General features: G+C 42.3%; 1 pseudogene; it reads left to right on the plus strand.

Annotated features, from left to right (window-relative positions):
* Nucleotides 1-262: 262 nt before the first annotated feature.
* Nucleotides 263-21,250, plus strand: LOC127087205 (uncharacterized; annotated as a pseudogene).
* Nucleotides 21,251-22,622: the final 1,372 nt, after the last annotated feature.

Here is a 22,622-nt window from a genome sequence, read left to right on the forward strand (position 1 = left end):
ATGCCAGTAACCATGATATGGTAGGAGTTCTGGCCAGAGAAATGAATACCATTTTTTCTCCCCTGATACAGAATGTGAATAGGACTAACACTGACAATGCCCAAACATACCAACAATTGTCAGCGTAGATGGGACGCATAGCAAATTTCCTAGGCGCCCCATATCTTCTGTTCGACGCAGACCAAACCAGGTTATAATCCAAGAAGAGGAACCAACTATAGATCAGGTTCGACCACCAAGGCAAGCGTCTGACGAAAGGGTCATGGGGGCAAGGTTAGCACAACAGCCAATTCAACGGGAAGTCCCTGAAGAACAACCTAGGAGAGTGATAATGGTTAATAGAGACCATGATGCAGACGAAGTAATTCATAGGGTCAGGCGGGAAAACATGATGGAAAATGACTTAACTAGTATGATAGAGAGAATCATGGCCCAGAATGGTCTGAATACAGGACTTCGACGACCAAATTATTTCTCTCCTTTATCAGAATATGTCCTACAAACAGAATTACCAAGGGGTTGTAAAATCCCTAAGTTCACCAAATTCTCAGGGGGCACTAGTGAATCCACTATTGAACACATAGCCAAATACATGACTGAGGCAGGGGACTTGGCGAACAGCGAGAACCTAAGAAAGAAATATTTCCTCAGTTCTTTAACAAAGAACGCCTTCACATGGTTTACAACTTTGCCACCAAATTCCATAAATACTTGGCCTCAGTTGGAAAGATTGTTTCATGAACAATTCTACATGGGCCAAACTAAGATAAGTCTTAAGGAATTAGCCAGCATCAAAAGAAAATTCACCGAACCGATAGATGATTATCTGAATAGGTTCCGTTTGTTGAAATCTAGATGCTTTATAATAGTGCCTGAACACGAGTTGGTCGAAATGGCCGCTGGAGGTCTAGACTATTCCATCAGGAAAAAGTTAGATACCCAGTGTCGCATCACGCGAAAAACCGGCGGGAAAACAAGAACAACAGAGCCGCCACCGTGCGTTATTTATCCCAAAAGAGGGAAAGGAAACGCTCGAAGTAAACCTAGGAAAGAACATGGTCTCGCGACCAAAGAGAATGGGTTCGGGAGTCGGTTATGCAAAGGGAAGGTATTAGCACCCCTACGCATCCGTAGTACTCTACGGGATCCACGCACAAAAGGAAGGAATATTGGTTGCTAAACACTGCTCAAACACTCACACACACTGGCTGAAAGAGGCACAAGAAACTGACTGAAACTGACTCGGCAGGATGTCGCATCCTGGGCCTACGTAGTCTATCAGGCATAGACATCATAGTCGAAGTAGTTCGGACTGGGGAAACGACACATGCTCGCTAGGACGTCGCATCCTATGCATACGTATCTTCTCGGACGAGAGAAGAATCAGAGCATTCGTAGCTCGGCTGACACGCACACAAACAAACAAAACACACACAGGCAAACGTGGAGCCTGAATGCCAATCACTGGACTTACATCAGCATCCGAACCAAAACACACACAAGAGGCAAACGTGGAGCCTGAATGCCAATCACTGGACTTACATCAGCATCCGAACCAACAAACCCACACTGGAACCTATCTGCCATTCGATGGACTTACATCAGCTTCCAAGCACACGACAAGACAAAACAAAGACACAGGCGCCCGGAGAGATCAGCTCAATCTCCTGCCTACGTACCTCATCTGGTATGAGGATCAGGGCGACGTAGTTCCCCTACAGAGGGATAAAGGACTAGCCTAACCAGATAACAGAGGGAGACACAACACTAGGGAGACTACGACTCGAGCCTAGATGTTATCATGCAAAATCATCCCTAAATTAAGGTTTCTAGCTAACTGGCACAGGGAGCCAGCCTATCCTAGTCATGACTTGCACAGGAAGCAAGCCACACACACACTTAACTTGCACAGGAAGCAAGCCAAGCAAAACCCACTTGCACAGGAAGCAAGTCTAAACTAACCCTAACTTGCACAGGAAGCAAGTCAAACAATCCTAACTTGCACAGGAAGCAAGTCAAACAATCCTACAAGCACAGATAGCATACACTATACACAAGCAAGTGGCTCAAACAAGGGTTAGGTTTTAGTCGAGGGGTCATATCAACCTCAACAAACAAACCTCTGGAACTGGGTGAATGTGCTCTTAACCTTGCCATTGAGGGGCTAAGGTGAAGCAGATGAAAGGTGAGTGAAGATAAGACTTCACAGCTCTTATCCCTGGCCTGGGAGAGCTTAAGACAAGAATGTGTGGGTTCAGAAAGTGGGAACCCTTCTACACATTAGATACTGACTCAACTGTGCAATTGCACAAGATCTTGGGTTTTTATCTGTAATGCATCAACACAGTGGTGTGAGCAAAACAGAAGACACACTGAATAGCAGGGGATAGGTTGCTTATCCCTTGGGTTCTGCCAATTGCCTCTTCACTTAGGAGGACTTTGACTCTATGCAGGGACAAAATTAAACAATCACAAACATTGCCTCTTAAGGAGGACTTCAGACAGTTGCCTGGCCAAGTAACAGGCCAGGTCTTCCAGACTACATGAAGTTAGGAAGTCATACCTCAATGCAAATTGCTTATACAAGCAAAGCAAAGCAAAAAGTTCACAAGGAACTAAGCAACTAAAAGCACCTGAAACAGTCAAGCAGATGTTAGTATGCAAGTTCAAACAAAGCAAAAAGAAACAGACACCAACAGTTAATTAGAGGCACATGGATGTGCAAGGCACCAGGCTTAGGGCATGTGAGCCAAGCCACCTACAAAACAAACAAGTTAGGCAATGATATTTGAGCAAACTCAATCAAAAAGAAATGGTCTCATTGGTTATTTGTTGGTCAACCTGAAAACACAAGCTCAAAGGTGAGTAACAGGACCACTAGGACAAGCCTAGGGTCAAAAATGAATGAGAAAAGTCAAAACAGCAAGGGGCAAGCATCCAAAATCATGTTCAAACAATTAAGAGACTCAACCAATTGGGTTCACATTCATATCAATCATCATCATCATTTCATGAACAATTTAGGTCAAGGTATAGCAAACAGAAGCTCATAGAAGTCAACAGCAAGACTTGCATCAAAACCAATCTCAAACATTTCCAAAAATCACCAAATAAATCATGATCAAACCCAACACATAGCATGGTAAGCATGTCAAATTTCATCTCATTTGGACAAGTGGAAGGCAGTCAATGAAAATCAGAAAGTCAAAGCAAATTTGAACATGCTCAAAGAAGTCAACCAAACATGCATCAACTTAGAAAAATCATAAATCAGAGATGGTGTATGATAAATGAATGGGACCAAAACCATGGCAAAGATGAGGATGTCTAGTTATCTCATGTAAAATTTCATGTCCATCTAATAAAGTATGAGAATTTCACAAATGAAATGGGAACATGTGTCACAAAAAGTCAACATATGACCAAGCAGGGGAGAAAATCTCAAACAATTAGGAAATGCCACAAATAATTCCAAGAAAATTCACATGTAAACTAGACATACAAGAGTAGGTTCATGCAAAAAATCAGATCAATTGGAGGTCAAGAAGCATGGTAATGAAAATCATGAAGTTGGACATCAATGGTGTGACACAAATTGTCACACCCTAATTCAAAAAATCATATCTCACAAACCAGCAATGATAAATTCACAAACTCTACACTAAAATCACCATGAGTGTGTCTAGTTTAAGCACAAAAAATTTGGGAGCCATTGGATAAAGTATCATCATTTCACAAATGTTTTGGCAAAGTGTACAAAATATGCATACATGTCACAAACCCTCATACCAATTAAAAACCAAACATCCAAAAATTCTGGAAAAAATGTGATAAAAAAGTAGAGATCAAGATGGACATGATGCAAAATATCCCATCAAATTTGGATTACAAATGAAAGCGCAATGATTTTTGTAAGTTTGAGTAATTAAATGAAATAAGAATTAAGAAAACAACTTATTTTAATATGTCCCATGCCACGCCAGTGGCAATTTTGTAATTCCCATGGCCACTAATTGAAACGATGCCGTTTTGGGCCAAGGAACGAAATGTTCCTATTGGTTGTTGGAATCAAGCCAAGCCATGCACGTGAAAGAGAACCAAAAATTCTGGGAAACACATTTGAAAGCTAGGGTTTCTACACAGTTATGTCATCTTCATCCCCAATTCGATTTCGTCCAAAATTTTTCCAGAAATGGCAATTAAATATACAGACATGATCAGCACGGCAAGGTCAACAAGAATCCATCATCATTTTTCATCAAAACATACTAACAATCAAGAACCAAACAAAAACACATTTGAGGGTGAAACTTTAAATCCATGTATTTCCCTCAATATGCAATCGTTTTTTATGAATCAAAGCCCATTGTGTTCATGGTGAAAAGACCTATAAGATGTACATCACGATTTTTGAAAAGGTTGAGGTCGAAAACTCACCTATTTTGAAGCACAGTTGAGATGCAGTGATGATTAAGCCATGAGAGGTTGAAACAGATGAGCTATGGTCCTCCACATGATGGTTGATGAAGGTGGCTTGGTTCAGTAACCCTTGCAATGGCTCAAGATTTGGACTGTCATGGATGATGCTGTGCAAAACCAGTGCTGCTATTGCTGCTTACAGGTGGAAAATGATGTTGCAAATCAGTTCAAAATGATGCTTGGATGGTTTTTTAGGCAAGGCAAGGCTTAGTTCATTGAGAGTTTTGGACTGTTTTTGAAAAAGGCAAGCAAGATGGATTTTTAGAGAATGAGAGAACAGGGTTTCTGGTTGTGTGTTTTGTGGCTGCCAGTGTTCTTATTTGACAGAAAATGATGAGGAAATCTTGTATCAAGCCAGGCAAGGTTTTTGTTCTTTTGAAGTTCTTGACAGAAAATGATAAGTGGCCAAGATGTGATTTTTTAGCATGAGTGAGTTCCTGCTTAGGCCAACTGATTTTGTGTGGCTGCTCTTGGTCTCAAAATGATGCTTGGACAGTGTTTTAAGACAAGGCAGTGCTTGGTACTTTTGGAAGTTCTTGACAGCTTTTTCTTGATAGGCAAAAGCAAGGTGAATTTCTTTTGAGAGAGAGTTCTGTGTGCAGTGTGTTTGATGGATGCTAGTTGTGTTTCAAATGACAGAAAAAATGATGAATAATACTCTGCTATGTTGTGGTACAGTCCATGGTTTATGGAAGTATGGGTGGATTTAGTGAAAACATGTACTTTCTTCCAAAATTCAAGCAAGCAAGGAATGGCTTTTTTTTCTGTTGGTTTGTAGGCTGCAAATGAGGTTCCAATTGACAGAAAAATGATGTTAGAAATCTGCTATGAGAGGTACCAAGCATGGTCCAATGAGATGGTGAGATGGATTTGGTGAAACTTGTACTTTTGTCCAAATTTCAAGCAAGTTAGAGAATGGCCATATGTACTGCATAATTGAGCTTGCAAACATACTTTAAATGACATTTCTGAACATATTCCAATGGCCAAGTGGTTTAAAGAATGCTAAATCAAAAAGTCAACCCTTGGTCAAACTTGAATTAAAATGAGACAAGTCAAAAAATGCCATTTTGATTGGTGAAGTTTTGGCTCATGAAATTTATATTTTTGGAAAGAGGGGAACAAATGTGACTTGTAGGAAAAAACCCCACCCAAATTGGCCAAATGGTTTGAGAGATATGGCCTTTTGAAGTTCAAGATTTTCTGAAATCGATTCGATCATAACTTGCCAACCACACATGGGAATTGAGAGTTCTTGGACTTTTTGGAAATGGGAGAACAAGATCTTCAACTTACATGTTGGGCAAAAATTCATTTGAAGCTTGTATCATGATGTAAGTTTGAGGATCAAGACTTTCCATTTTTGGTAAGTTTCAGTTAGAGGTCCAGTTTCCATTTTTGGAAATTTCTGATCTGGCTTCAAATTCTTCCATGATGGTGTTTGACATGATATATGAGGCCTATTGGGACATGAATGAGCTCTCTCAAACCAAATCCCATCATCAAATCACTGATTAAATGGACAGTTGACCAACAGTTGACTTTTAGGGTTTCTGACTGACTGTGCATTGACTGATGACTTCTGAACATCCAATCCTTGACCAAAACACTTCAAATGGATCCTCACGTCATGTGAACATGTTGGACCAACCCTAAGGCCTTGGCTCAATGGAATTTGTGCTTGCTTGCTTGACTGACTGATCTCCTGATCAGTTTGACCTAATTTATTGACTTGCTTGCACTTGAGGCAAAAGAGGCAATGCAATGCTATGCAATGGACCATGATATGCTATGACCTAATATGAAAATGTATGTACAATGATAGGTGCAAATTTGAGGTGCTACAGCTGCCCCTATTCAATCAGCTGGGAACCCGAACGGATGATAGCAATGGCTGTCAGACTTTCAGGGTAAACAGGGATTGAATACAAAAGAACCGTAGAAATTTGCACCAACTGAGATCCACCAATGGAAACGTCCACTGGGGTTTGATATTTATTACTGGGTATATATTTTTTCGGTTTTTGTTTTCAAAGGGTACGGCCACATCCAGACATCGCAACGACGATGAATGGGAAAAGAAAATCACAACTAGATGCCAACGGACAACTAGGAAAAACTCAACGTTTACCAAGACCAACGGAGAGGTAACCGGACATTAATGAATGACTGGAAAAGGTGCAACCATACGTCACCGGACGAAATGGGAAAAACTCAACGTTTACCAAGACCAACGGAGAGGTAACCAAACATTAATGAATGACTGGAAGAGATGCAACCATACGTCAACGGACGAAATGGGAAAAACTCAACGTTTACCAAGACCAACGGAGAGGTAAATCCACATGGGGACAGGTACAACTAGACGTCATAGGACGAATAGGAAAAACTCGACGTTTATCGACACCAACGGAGAGGAGGAAACTCTACTGGGGAGAGTGAACACAACCAAATCATCAACGGATGACCGGGAAAAACTCGACATTTATCTAAACCAACGGAGAGGTAACTCTGCATGGAGGGGGGCACAACCAGACATCATCGGATGACTAGGAAAAACTCGACGTTTATCGACACCAACGGAGAGGAGGACTACTTCTTCGATTTGAAAATCGGAAATTGGCCTGAACGCCACTTCGGTCTGAATACCGGAAAATTGGCCTGAGTGCCATGAGTACATCGACCTGATCGTCGGAAACTCCTTCGGTCTGAATACCGGAAAATTGGCCTGAGTGCCATGAGTACATCGACCTGATCGTCGGAAACTCCTTCGGTCTGAATACCGGAAAATTGGCCTGAGTGCCATGAGTACATCGACCTGATCGTCGGAAACTCCTTCGGTCTGAATACCGGAAAAACATAACTACATCGACCTGATCGTCGGAAACTTCTTCGGTCTGAATACCGGAAAAATTGGCCTGAGTGCCAAAAGCGTGAATTGGTTTGTGTTCCAAAACACTCAACATCCTGAAGAGGGCTAGAAAAGCAGTCTTGTTAAAGGATGGACATTCGATTCCACAAGGAATACGAATCTTACTCTGCTGGTGATAACAATCGAAAGATTGACCAAAGAGTGCATGAGATATATTATCTATAGCCGTCAGAACGTAGATAATAACCTCGCATGGAAGATTATCCATAACCGGGTTGTAGGTTGTTAAATGAATAATCGACCGAAAAGAAAGGCATCTGGGTACCAGACTAGGTATGCAAAAGATGACCAATCAAATGAGGATAAAGTTGCTAACTCGGAGCAAGTATCCAAAAAGAAAGTGAAGACCCAATGGGGACAATACTGCTTGATCAAGGCAACTATCCAGAGGGGAAAGAATATCAATATCACAAACCGGATACTGATAACTGCAAAGAGGGGGTTACATCTACCGGTTAGTAGGCAGAAAACCACGGAAAAGTAACCAGTCATGCATAGGATGAACACACAGACGGTCAACTCCAACAAGGGGATGAAAGTGGGATTTTACAACTACCAGCTAGTAGGTAGAAAACCACAAAGATAGGACTTACAACTACCGGGTAGTGGGTAGAAGCCACCAAATTCCACTGAGGGTAAGATGAATGAGTGCCGGTTAGTGAGCAACTATTCATTTATGCCCCAGGGAAACACAAGAGACAGCCAACAAGAAGCCAATTCAGGATCGATCCAAAAAGGCAGACTGAGTCAAGACTCATCCTAATGAGGAAAGAACTCAATAGGGAAAACCCATCCCATTAGGGAGGGAACGGAAGCAACCATCATCCACGAGGATGTATCTCAGTGGGGAAATGGCAGTAAAAGATTGACACTTTATGCTTAAGGGGTAGACTCTACAGGGAGAGATCAGACACACCCATATCTGCTTAAGGAAAAAAGACCCAAGCTGGCAAGACACTAACAATTGGGGAGTAACACTGCTGGGGATACCCACTCGACTGAGGAATCACTTGTTGGGAAAACACCAACCTCTCAACCATGCTGATGAACCCAATTCTAAAGCCGATCCAATGGCGCGATGCTAAACTCTTTCCAACAACCCAATCTCGGCTGGTCACCACGGCCTAGGGCTAATGGATATGCTTGCTATGTTGATGCATGAGTTTTTTCTTGCTTTACACAATGCCCCAGGATCATGGAAATGCTATGCACTAATGATGCGATATGCTATGCTTATCTAAATGCTGAATGCATAAACACACGTCTCCTTCAGAGACAACACCGGGGAACTCCAGGAACTGTGCTGGGGATCCTATAACCATGTCAACTTCCATTCTGCTGGGGAAAGACAAACCTTGCTGGAAAAAAAACATCAACACAACCTCTGCTGGGAAGACAGCTTCAGACTTGGAAAACAGTCACAACTCCGCCGGGGATACGGCCACCTTTAGGCTTGCTGAGGAGACACTGATCTCGAATCTGTTATGGAGGTAACGCTCTCACACCTACTGGGGAAATACAGCTTTTTAGACACGGAACACCTGTCGAGTCGCCGAACAGCGGCATCCATCGCCCACCTATAGTGTCGGTTTTCCTCTTTTACGAACTTCCAGACGCTTCTGGACTTTTTCTGCTCCATCATCTTGTATTCCCAATCTCGTCCGTACTCCACGGGGATCGAACTCCTGGTATTCATACAAACTTTCCAATCATCAGACTTTGAAGAGTCTTCTTGATTAACTTTCCAGGATCGTCGTCGTAGTTCTTCACTGTCTTTTCACCGTTCAACTATTCCTTGCCCCTGATTTGGACTCTGAGGGGATCTCTTGTCAAAAAGGTTCATATTACCACTGGCAAGTGAATGAAGATGTCTAACAGTACTTGCACAAGAGATCGTCAGATAAAAGCGTGCCCCAGGTATGCCTTCAGGTGTTTCAATATTCTAACACTTAGGTCACACAAAACTTCCGAGTGAGATTTCCAGATTTTAATCTCACATGCATGCGTCGGAAAGGACCTCTATGCTTCAAAATGCAAGTATTCTTTATCAAAACGAACGGATGTTTTCGTAATCAAAGCGGTAATGAAAACAAAAACAAAACTATTTGACTGAACACACACTTTATTGACTGAAACAAAAAGATGGCTCAGAATTGAGCAACACACAAGAAGCAAACCCTGGAAGGAGGTGATTGCGCATAAAGGAAAAAATTCTATCCTATTGGCAATGCGGAACCGTGATCTCATCGGGTTCCAACTTGGTTACACCTCATATGTCCTCAGGACTTTCCGCGCTTTCTGTCTTCTGAACAAGACACTTCCGATCGGCCTCTGTCGGAGATTAGCCAAGTCATCAAGAGCACAAACGATCATGCTGGACGCAGTTGTTCGTTTCATTCCCTCTTTTGCCTGGACCGCCCTTTCGGGTTTCAGTCCACCGGGATACCCCTTTTTGCCCAAGTCGCCCTTGCGGGTTTTCAACTTGCCGGGTGTACAGTTCTTTTCTTTTATTATCCCTAACTTTTGCCCGAACCTTTTCTCTTTTTTCTTGGTTCGCCGGGATGCCCATTTTTTGCCTGGACTCTTTATTCTTTTTTTTTTTTCCAGCGGGTTTCTTTCACGAAGTATTTTCTAACTGCGTCCGCATTCACAGGGAATGGAAAATCGTCGTCATCCGTGGTCATAAACAACAAGGTTCTGTCAGATGGGACCCTCTTGACCACGAATGGACATTCATAACTGTTTGTCCTCTTGCCCCACAATCGTCTTGAGGAGGAATGATCTTTTTCAACCAACTCTTCCGCGTGGTACACACGAGGTTACACTTCTTGGTTATCAACATGCTTCGTTCACTGGGTACAATGCCCCCATGCCAGGTAACTGTCAGCCCTTTCCCTCAATTGGGCTCAACGTGTCATTCTGAGTCCTTATCCCTTCAGTTTTCTCTGATTTCTCATATTTCTTGAGGAAGACACTGCCCCAGGAAGATACACATCCCCTGGTTCAACATCCAGGATACAGACTTTATGTTCAGCCACCATTGTTGGTGCAACCAACTGTGATCCGGGAAGCACTAACTTATTCACCTCATCTCCTTCCCCCTCAGACATCGAAATCCGTTCGGATTCGGGGTCAGACCCCTCCTCCGGGATCAGTCACTCTCAATCTTTCGATTTGAGTACCTCGAGATGTCCTCATCAGGGACCTCAAACTTCCTTGGTTGATAACCTTTCCATGGGTTGCTACTAGCTTCTTAAACACATATCTGATCAGATCCGTTTTGGACATCCACAAAGTGGTATGAATCAGCATACACTGTCTCAGTCGGCGAGCAGCCTATGCCGAAGTACATCAAGTTTTTTCGAACAGTGAGTGTATTGTTTCACAGTCGATAAACTTTTTGCTTAGGTAAATTGCATACTCTTTTCGACCAGACTAGTCATGCTGACTCAATACGCACCTCGTAGACCCCTCGAGGGTTATCAAGTACCGGATTAACAGTTATTTCTTTCACTGAGGTATCGGAATCAGAGGTTCCCACAACTTACCCCTTTTTTTTTTTTTTTTTTTTTTTTAGCAGGATCGACCTCGATTCCTCTGATTTGCTCACAACAAGCCTCGGTAGCTTGATGGACAACACTCCATAAGTGCACTGATTCAGACTCAAAAGTATGAGTTATCTCAACTGGTCAAACAACTTGCCCCAAGTCTACCGGATGCCCCTGTTCTGCTTGGGACTTTGCCATCATGTCATCAACATGGCATTTGCTTTCACGATGAATCATATCACGAAACAAAGTCACCGTAGACCTCTGATACGTGGCACCGGCCTCATGTGACGGAACGACATTAACTTAGAACAAGAAGGTGCCCCTTGTGTGATGGACCTGGTTTACTTCGTATCTTCTGGCAACAATTCAATCTGGTCTTGGCCAAGAAGCCATCCATGAAGATAAACACTGAGACCTGAGCCATATAATCAACCAATACCTCATTGTGATGTACCGGGAATGCATCTTTCTGATTAGCTCTGCTCGCACCTTGATAGTCTATTCACACCTTCTCTCTTTCTCATCCTTTGTCGGCCTCAGCTTTTGCTTTCTAACCTCGGCGGAGCTTGGAGTAATAATCTTGAATCGCTCCTCGTGCGGTTGAATCACCTTCTCCTCCTGTTTCAATGACCTGGCTAATTCCAGCAAATCACAATCTTCTTCGCCTTTTTCTCTGGCATGATAGATCGAATTGTCGAAGTCATACAGAGGTGTAACCAAATCGTTATCGGTGAGATCAGGAGAGTAATCACTTTGGAACGAGACAAAATCAAAAGGAAAGAGAATGAAAAAAAAACGTTGCCATTTTTATTTGTTTTTTTTTTCTTCTTTTTTTTTTTTTTTTAAATTGCAAAATTAAATGAAAAACAGGGAACACCGCTTTTAACCACAAAAACATCCATTCATTACTGATGCAAAATGTTGCATAATGAAACACATGAGATGGCCCTTACAATGGACCATTACGTTTCGGGCAAAACGTATGGCTTTCATGCAAACAAAAATTGAAAAACAGAAATACTACTCTTCAGAATGAGTGACAGTGATGCTCTCGGAGGCCTTCCAGTCGCCTGGTACGCACGACTTTATCCACGCCTCAAGCTTGCGGTTGCTGTCAACATCTTCACCCACTGAACGGGCATGACCAGGATCCAACATCCCTGCACTGACGAAGGTGTATGGTGGGCGGCATCCTCTATTTGGTCTAGACGACTCTAAATCCGGCTGATAACCGACCCCAAACATGTCTGCCTTTATCACGATGTCAATGATCCTTCCCCAGCCTTGCGCCTCTTTGTTTCTCACCACTTCCAGAGCTTGTTTATAAGAAGAAATGGACAACTTCTTCTCTTTCTCAGCAACAAAGGCCTTCTCTACCTGGACGGTTTCAACTGCCAGATGGGGTGCTCCACACCTTACATCGTCCATTTCTACTTCCTTCATCTTCTGGGTCGTGTCTTTCATCAATACACTTCCCTCTATGGTGACGATCGCACAAGAATTATCACTAACAGGGAAAACTCCATCCCGCTCCAGAGGTTTTGGGACCACAGCCATTGGAACCTTTAGCTGATCCTCCTCAGTCATCTCCAATCCTTTCTTGGCCTTCTTCACCATCTTGACTTTTACAGGACCCTTTCTGGGCACAGGGTTGACATCTCCCTTCATAATCTGGGCCAAGTTAATGGTCTCGGAGTCCACCATGTCCTGGACGACATGCTTAAAAGCTCTACAGCCCTCAATGTTGTGTCCGGGTGCCCCAGAGTGAAACTCGCACTTGGCATTCTCATCATAGTTTGGTGGCCTTTTCTGCCGTTCTAGGGGAATCAATATCCTTGGCCGTACTAAAGCAAGATCCATCAACCTTTGGAACAGAAGGGCGTAAGTCACGGGTGGTTCCTCAAACTGACGATCCTCTTTCTTCTTCTTCACCTGGCTTTCAGCTCTCGGTGTCTTCTGTTGAGGTGGCAGTTGTTGCTGTTGAACAGGTGATTTGCTGACAGGAGTGGATACAGTGGTAGCGTAAGGGTGATAACGATCTTTACCACGTTCTTTCTTTGCAGGCACACCAACTGGCTCAACTTCCCTCTTGAATGGACCACTGTCGGAGGGTTTCCTTGCTACAGTACCGGAAGGTTTGTTCACTTCGGGGGACGGAGCCTTCTCCTGAACTTTCTCCACTATCAGCCATTTCTCAATCCTTTCCAATCTTTCAGACATGGCTTTCTGCCCCAAGGCAAGTCCTTGCACAACACTGAACAACTCCCTCATCATCTCTTTTAGTTCAAGGATGTCGGCGTTGAGAAGATCCATCAGCTTGGATTTGTTGACCCCCAGCAGGTTATCTGAACAGACAAGCTATGCGCACCGGTTGAATACTGAAACCTACAAAACAGCAAACGGGTTAGTATGACTCACACATGCAATGTCTGTCCGTACTAGGAATATTCAGTCCTCTTTTTTTTGGTTTCATTGAGACAGATAAAATTTAATCAACAACATTTTGACATCTGAATGTCTCTCAACCGGGGTTTTTAATTTAAAAAATAATGGACCCTGAGTACGGACAGACATGAGTTGAATGCAGATGAATGCGAGATGATATGATGCAAATGCATGAATGCAGGCCCTTGTGCCACCAAGTCATCTGAAAGCCCAACACTTCTCTGAACCAGTCATATCTGTGGGATCAAGTCACCATAAATCCAACTTGGGGGGTTCTGAAATAAACGGAACCGGAGATTATATCACTATCTTCACAGGAACAACCACTGAACGGGTGACAGACAGATCCTCTGAACGAGTACTCTCAATTCAACCCGGGGATCCGAAATAAACGGAACCCGCTGATAAACCACGGACAGAACTCTGGCGTCCCAGAAATAAATGCCCATAATCCATAGTCACCATCAGTACCAAGAGTCACCAACTGTACCTGTTAGAATGATCAAACCCTTCCCCACTCACGGGTGTAGTCTAGGCCAGGGTAAGGTCAAGAGAAACGCAGGATAAATAACCTTTCGCAGAATATCATCCTGTGCACACCCGATGTATGCACCGATGATACCCCACCAGGGTCTGAACTGCTCGTGATATCAATGTTCCGCTAAGTGGCGTACACCACCCGCTTCCCATGAATCACTCTATTCCTAGGTTTCCTAGATTTCACTCATAGCCTGGGTATTGGGCCTTTTACCTCGAGTAATCCCACCCCAAACAGAGAAACACAGCACAACCAGCAAATGAATATGAAGGAATGCAAACATTAATGCAAACAATAAATGCAAACAGTAAATGCAAATATATACAAATGAATGCAATAAATAAAGCAGCGCAAAGCAACCAAAACCCTAACCTAGAGAGCGCTAGGAGAGACTCGCTTAGGGAAGATGGACCAGCACAGGTCAACTTCTCTTTTCGTCCCCAGCAGAGTCGCCAGCTGTCGCATCACGCGAAAAACCGGCGGGAAAACAAGAACAACAGAGCCGCCACCGTGCGTTATTTATCCCAAAAGAGGGAAAGGAAACGCTCGAAGTAAACCTAGGAAAGAACATGGTCTCGCGACCAAAGAGAATGGGTTCGGGAGTCGGTTATGCGAAGGGAAGGTATTAGCACCCCTACGCATCCGTAGTACTCTACGGGATCCACGCACAAAAGGAAGGAATATTGGTTGCTAAACACTGCTCAAACACTCACACACACTGGCTGAAAGAGGCACAAGAAACTGACTGAAACTGACTCGGCAGGATGTCGCATCCTGGGCCTACGTAGTCTATCAGGCATAGACATCAGAGTCGAAGTAGTTCGGACTGGGGAAACGACACATGCTCGCTAGGACGTCGCATCCTATGCATACGTATCTTCTCGGACGAGAGAAGAATCAGAGCATTCGTAGCTCGGCTGACACGCACACAAACAAACAAAACACACACAGGCAAACGTGGAGCCTGAATGCCAATCACTGGACTTACATCAGCATCCGAACCAAAACACACACAAGAGGCAAACGTGGAGCCTGAATGCCAATCACTGGACTTACATCAGCATCCGAACCAACAAACCCACACTGGAACCTATCTGCCATTCGATGGACTTACATCAGCTTCCAAGCACACGACAAGACAAAACAAAGACACAGGCGCCCGGAGAGATCAGCTCAATCTCCTGCCTACGTACCTCATCTGGTATGAGGATCAGGGCGACGTAGTTCCCCTACAGAGGGATAAAGGACTAGCCTAACCAGATAACAGAGGGAGACACAACACTAGGGAGACTACGACTCGAGCCTAGATGTTATCATGCAAAATCATCCCTAAATTAAGGTTTCTAGCTAACTGGCACAGGGAGCCAGCCTATCCTAGTCATGACTTGCACAGGAAGCAAGCCACACACACACTTAACTTGCACAGGAAGCAAGCCAAGCAAAACCCACTTGCACAGGAAGCAAGTCTAAACTAACCCTAACTTGCACAGGAAGCAAGTCAAACAATCCTAACTTGCACAGGAAGCAAGTCAAACAATCCTACAAGCACAGATAGCATACACTATACACAAGCAAGTGGCTCAAACAAGGGTTAGGTTTTAGTCGAGGGGTCATATCAACCTCAACAAACAAACCTCTGGAACTGGGTGAATGTGCTCTTAACCTTGCCATTGAGGGGCTAAGGTGAAGCAGATGAAAGGTGAGTGAAGATAAGACTTCACAGCTCTTATCCCTGGCCTGGGAGAGCTTAAGACAAGAATGTGTGGGTTCAGAAAGTGGGAACCCTTCTACACATTAGATACTGACTCAACTGTGCAATTGCACAAGATCTTGGGTTTTTATCTGTAATGCATCAACACAGTGGTGTGAGCAAAACAGAAGACACACTGAATAGCAGGGGATAGGTTGCTTATCCCTTGGGTTCTGCCAATTGCCTCTTCACTTAGGAGGACTTTGACTCTATGCAGGGACAAAATTAAACAATCACAAACATTGCCTCTTAAGGAGGACTTCAGACAGTTGCCTGGCCAAGTAACAGGCCAGGTCTTCCAGACTACATGAAGTTAGGAAGTCATACCTCAATGCAAATTGCTTATACAAGCAAAGCAAAGCAAAAAGTTCACAAGGAACTAAGCAACTAAAAGCACCTGAAACAGTCAAGCAGATGTTAGTATGCAAGTTCAAACAAAGCAAAAAGAAACAGACACCAACAGTTAATTAGAGGCACATGGATGTGCAAGGCACCAGGCTTAGGGCATGTGAGCCAAGCCACCTACAAAACAAACAAGTTAGGCAATGATATTTGAGCAAACTCAATCAAAAAGAAATGGTCTCATTGGTTATTTGTTGGTCAACCTGAAAACACAAGCTCAAAGGTGAGTAACAGGACCACTAGGACAAGCCTAGGGTCAAAAATGAATGAGAAAAGTCAAAACAGCAAGGGGCAAGCATCCAAAATCATGTTCAAACAATTAAGAGACTCAACCAATTGGGTTCACATTCATATCAATCATCATCATCATTTCATGAATAATTTAGGTCAAGGTATAGCAAACAGAAGCTCATAGAAGTCAACAGCAAGACTTGCATCAAAACCAATCTCAAACATTTCCAAAAATCACCAAATAAATCATGATCAAACCCAACACATAGCATGGTAAGCATGTCAAATTTCATCTCATTTGGACAAGTGGAAGGCAGTCAATGAAAATCAGAAAGTCAAAGCAAATTTGAACATGCTCAAAGAAGTCAACCAAACATGCATCAACTTAGAAAAATCATAAATCAGAGATGGTGTATGATAAATGAATGGGACCAAAACCATGGCAAAGATGAGGATGTCTAGTTATCTCATGTAAAATTTCATGTCCATCTAATAAAGTATGAGAATTTCACAAATGAAATGGGAACATGTGTCACAAAAAGTCAACATATGACCAAGCAGGGGAGAAAATCTCAAACAATTAGGAAATGCCACAAATAATTCCAAGAAAATTCACATGTAAACTAGACATACAAGAGTAGGTTCATGCAAAAAATCAGATCAATTGGAGGTCAAGAAGCATGGTAATGAAAATCATGAAGTTGGACATCAATGGTGTGACACAAATTGTCACACCCTAATTCAAAAAATCATATCTCACAAACCAGCAATGATAAATTCACAAACTCTACACTAAAATCACCATGAGTGTGTCTAGTTTAAGCACAAAAAATTTGGGAGCCATTGGATAAAGTATCATCATTTCACAAATGTTTTGGCAAAGTGTACAAAATATGCATACATGTCACAAACCCTCATACCAATTAAAAACCAAACATCCAAAAATTCTGGAAAAAATGTGATAAAAAAGTAGAGATCAAGATGGACATGATGCAAAATATCCCATCAAATTTGGATTACAAATGAAAGCGCAATGATTTTTGTAAGTTTGAGTAATTAAATGAAATAAGAATTAAGAAAACAACTTATTTTAATATGTCCCATGCCACGCCAGTGGCAATTTTGTAATTCCCATGGCCACTAATTGAAACGATGCCGTTTTGGGCCAAGGAACGAAATGTTCCTATTGGTTGTTGGAATCAAGCCAAGCCATGCACGTGAAAGAGAACCAAAAATTCTGGGAAACACATTTGAAAGCTAGGGTTTCTACACAGTTATGTCATCTTCATCCCCAATTCGATTTCGTCCAAAATTTTTCCAGAAATGGCAATTAAATATACAGACATGATCAGCACGGCAAGGTCAACAAGAATCCATCATCATTTTTCATCAAAACATACTAACAATCAAGAACCAAACAAAAACACATTTGAGGGTGAAACTTTAAATCCATGTATTTCCCTCAATATGCAATCGTTTTTTATGAATCAAAGCCCATTGTGTTCATGGTGAAAAGACCTATAAGATGTACATCACGATTTTTGAAAAGGTTGAGGTCGAAAACTCACCTATTTTGAAGCACAGTTGAGATGCAGTGATGATTAAGCCATGAGAGGTTGAAACAGATGAGCTATGGTCCTCCACATGATGGTTGATGAAGGTGGCTTGGTTCAGTAACCCTTGCAATGGCTCAAGATTTGGACTGTCATGGATGATGCTGTGCAAAACCAGTGCTGCTATTGCTGCTTACAGGTGGAAAATGATGTTGCAAATCAGTTCAAAATGATGCTTGGATGGTTTTTTAGGCAAGGCAAGGCTTAGTTCATTGAGAGTTTTGGACTGTTTTTGAAAAAGGCAAGCAAGATGGATTTTTAGAGAATGAGAGAACAGGGTTTCTGGTTGTGTGTTTTGTGGCTGCCAGTGTTCTTATTTGACAGAAAATGATGAGGAAATCTTGTATCAAGCCAGGCAAGGTTTTTGTTCTTTTGAAGTTCTTGACAGAAAATGATAAGTGGCCAAGATGTGATTTTTTAGCATGAGTGAGTTCCTGCTTAGGCCAACTGATTTTGTGTGGCTTGTGTGGCTGCTCTTGGTCTCAAAATGATGCTTGGACAGTGTTTTAAGACAAGGCAGTGCTTGGTACTTTTGGAAGTTCTTGACAGCTTTTTCTTGATAGGCAAAAGCAAGGTGAATTTCTTTTGAGAGAGAGTTCTGTGTGCAGTGTGTTTGATGGATGCTAGTTGTGTTTCAAATGACAGAAAAAATGATGAATAATACTCTGCTATGTTGTGGTACAGTCCATGGTTTATGGAAGTATGGGTGGATTTAGTGAAAACATGTACTTTCTTCCAAAATTCAAGCAAGCAAGGAATGGCTTTTTTTTCTGTTGGTTTGTAGGCTGCAAATGAGGTTCCAATTGATAGAAAAATGATGTTAGAAATCTGCTATGAGAGGTACCAAGCATGGTCCAATGAGATGGTGAGATGGATTTGGTGAAACTTGTACTTTTGTCCAAATTTCAAGCAAGTTAGAGAATGGCCATATGTACTGCATAATTGAGCTTTCAAACATACTTTAAATGACATTTCTGAACATATTCCAATGGCCAAGTGGTTTAAAGAATGCTAAATCAAAAAGTCAACCCTTGGTCAAACTTGAATTAAAATGAGACAAGTCAAAAAATGCCATTTTGATTGGTGAAGTTTTGGCTCATGAAATTTATATTTTTGGAAAGAGGGGAACAAATGTGACTTGTAGGAAAAAACCCCACCCAAATTGGCCAAATGGTTTGAGAGATATGGCCTTTTGAAGTTCAAGATTTTCTGAAATCGATTCGATCATAACTTGCCAACCACACATGGGAATTGAGAGTTCTTGGACTTTTTGGAAATGGGAGAACAAGATCTTCAACTTACATGTTGGGCAAAAATTCATTTGAAGCTTGTATCATGATGTAAGTTTGAGGATCAAGACTTTCCATTTTTGGTAAGTTTCAGTTACAGGTCCAGTTTCCATTTTTGGAAATTTCTGATCTGGCTTCAAATTCTTCCATGATGGTGTTTGACATGATATATGAGGCCTATTGGGACATGAATGAGCTCTCTCAAACCAAATCCCATCATCAAATCACTGATTAAATGGACAGTTGACCAACAGTTGACTTTTAGGGTTTCTGACTGACTGTGCATTGACTGATGACTTCTGAACATCCAATCCTTGACCAAAACACTTCAAATGGATCCTCACGTCATGTGAACATGTTGGACCAACCCTAAGGCCTTGGCTCAATGGAATTTGTGCTTGCTTGCTTGACTGACTGATCTCCTGATCAGTTTGACCTAATTTCTTGACTTGCTTGCACTTGAGGCAAAAGAGGCAATGCAATGCTATGCAATGGACCATGATATGCTATGACCTAATATGAAAATGTATGTACAATGATAGGTGCAAATTTGAGGTGCTACACCCAGCATCTAAGAGATATGGCCCAATTAGCAGACAGGGTTCGACAGGTCGAACGCTTAAAATCTGAAAAGGCCAGAGCGAATAAGAATTATAAGAAAGAGAGGGTTGCTTATGTCTAATTCGAAGACGGAGAGTCTGAAATCTCTGATGACCCTTATGGTCTTGAGGAATTCGAAGTGGATTTGGCTGAATTAAAAGAAGCACCACCTTATGCCTGCAAATTACTTACACCTTCGAATGGCAGGAACTCTGTCGAAACTGAAAAGAGTGATAGATTTCCAAAAAAGACTTACACATTTGATGTTACCAAATGTGACGAGATCTTCGATTTATTAGTAAAAGATGGTCAAATGATAGTACCTCCTAATACCAAAATTCCTCCGTTAGAACAACGAAAGAAAAGAGGCTTCTGTAAATATCACAATTTTTTAGGCCATAAAACCTCACAATGCTTTCTTTTCAGGGATCTTATTCAGAATGCAATTAGGGATGGCCGCCTCAAGTTCGTTGACAAAGGAAAAAACCAGATGAAGGTTGACGTTGATCCCCTCAATATTGCTGATACAAATTATGATGAACCTATCAAAATCAACATGATTGACGTAGGGGAAGTGGAGGCTGTAAAGGCAACAGGAACTGAAGGCCATGCGCTAGATGGAAAGCAAACTACTGATGGCCTAAATCACGATGTTCCCTTTGGAATCTCTGTCAAAGGTAAACAGGGTGCTAACATCGAACCAAGGGCCACTGAAGGTCTCAAGGGGAAAGCAACAGAGGCTATTGAGGGCCTAAGGAAGAAATTCGAGAAAATTTCAATCACTGATGGCGCCAGTCTAGGTGTCAACATGGTGGATCTGAAACACCCCCCCCCCCCCAGAAATGGAGGAAGTGGAAAATGTTTGAAGATGGAGCAAGAGGGGATGCAGTTTGGCTATCCCAAAGCCAACGAAAGCCTACGTGAATACCTTTGGAGATGTCACAAAAGCAATTCTGAAATGTTGATGTGCCTAAGGTGCAGCATCAGGATATGTCGAAGGGTGGCTGAGGATTATGAAAGATGGCAACGAACAAAGACTGAGAGAAATTGGAGGAAGGAAAGCCAATTACAGAAGGTGTATCCCACGCCAAGAGAAAGCCTTCTTGGTTTTATCGTGCGTTGCTACAAGTACGAAACGGAATGCTTGATGTGTCCAAGGTGTGGGGCAGTGTACAACGGAGAATTAGCTGAAGGGTTCGAAAGAATCTCATCTAACCAAGGTTGGGACGGATATGGAGGTAACCCAAATATGTATATCTTCGACAAGAGGGGAGCACCTAGGAGGCTAGATAGCCCTTACCCAAGGGCGAAAAGAGTTATGTTTAAATTGCCAGCAGAAGTCCCTGAGGACAAATGGACTCAGGCGGGGTCGAAGAAAGGAAAGTGGAGAAGTTTTGAGGATGGAGGAAGAACCACTTAGGATTAAAGAAAACAGTTCCAGGCATCTAAGAGAGAGGCTATCAGGCTAGAGAACTACAAAGGAAAGAATCATATGTCAAGATCCCAATGGAGAAGACATCAGAGGTTAAGGAAGGCTGAAAGAGAGATGAATCCAAAAGAGATTGGAGAATCCAGCAGCGTCAAGGTTCCCCCAAATGTCACGAATTTGATCAAACCACCTGTAGGAAGGAAGTTGTTTCCAGATGAAAACAAAAGTCAAGAAGTTCAGAAGGAACAAGTAAGAGAGGAGGAAATGCTCACTGACGACTTCGAGTCCGACGGAGTGTCTTCTGTTAATATGAGTTGCAATATAGTCTCAATCCTTCCATACGAATATAACCAGGAGATGGAGGTTGAAGATAATGAGGAAGCGGATACTGTGGAGATGGTGAAGCATAAACCAGTGTGTTACTATGTTCTCAACAGCGGCGCTATCGAAGAGCAAAACTCTCTTTTTGAAAGGCCTCACCAAGGGATACAGAGTCACCTCAAGCCCCTATATATTAGGTCAAAGTTGGACAGGTAGGGGTGAATAAAGTTCTGGTGGACGGAGGAGCAACAATCAATTTGATGCCCCAATTCATGTTAAAGAAGATAGGTATGTTCGACACTGATGTCAAACCTCACAACATGGTATTGTCAAATTATGAGGGTAAGATAGTGTAGCACCTCAAATTTTCACCTCCCATTTGTATATACATTTCATTTTTAGGTCATTAATATTGCATTCACATTGCATAGTCCATTACATCTCATCAGTCAAGACTGGTCAGGAGATTCAACTATGCAAGAGAGCAAGAGAATTTGCCATAAGATGAAAGCCCTATGGTGGTTCTAGTGAGCTTACATGACCCAAGGATCAGTTTGAAGCAACTTGGCCAAGTGTTGAAGGTTCAAAGTCCACAGTGCATGACCAAGTCATCTGAGGCCCATAAAAGTCAATTGCAAGTCGACTGAGGGCTAGGAGATAGAGAAATGGATTGAGACACTTCATTCATGTCCCAAAGAAGGTTATTCAACATGTCAAACATTTATCTTGAAGGATTTGAAGCCAGATCAAAAGTTTCCAAAAATGAAAAATGACCTGTAATTTTCAAGTTTCCAAAAATGGCAAGTTTTTGGACCAACTTCAACTCAACTTTCCAACATCAAAGAAGCTTCAAATGAAATTTTGTCCAACATGAAAGTTGAAGATCTTTCTCTCCCATTTCCAAAAAGTCCAAGATCATGAATTTCTAATGAATGGTTAAGGAGTTATGATCAAATCATGGCAAAGTGTGTTTAGAAATTCAAATGGTCATATCTTTTGAACCAAAGCTCCAATTTTGGTGGTTCTTTTTGCATTTTGTTCC

This window comes from Lathyrus oleraceus, chromosome 1 (assembly GCF_024323335.1).
Source record: "Lathyrus oleraceus cultivar Zhongwan6 chromosome 1, CAAS_Psat_ZW6_1.0, whole genome shotgun sequence".
Lineage (NCBI taxonomy): Eukaryota > Viridiplantae > Streptophyta > Magnoliopsida > Fabales > Fabaceae > Lathyrus > Lathyrus oleraceus.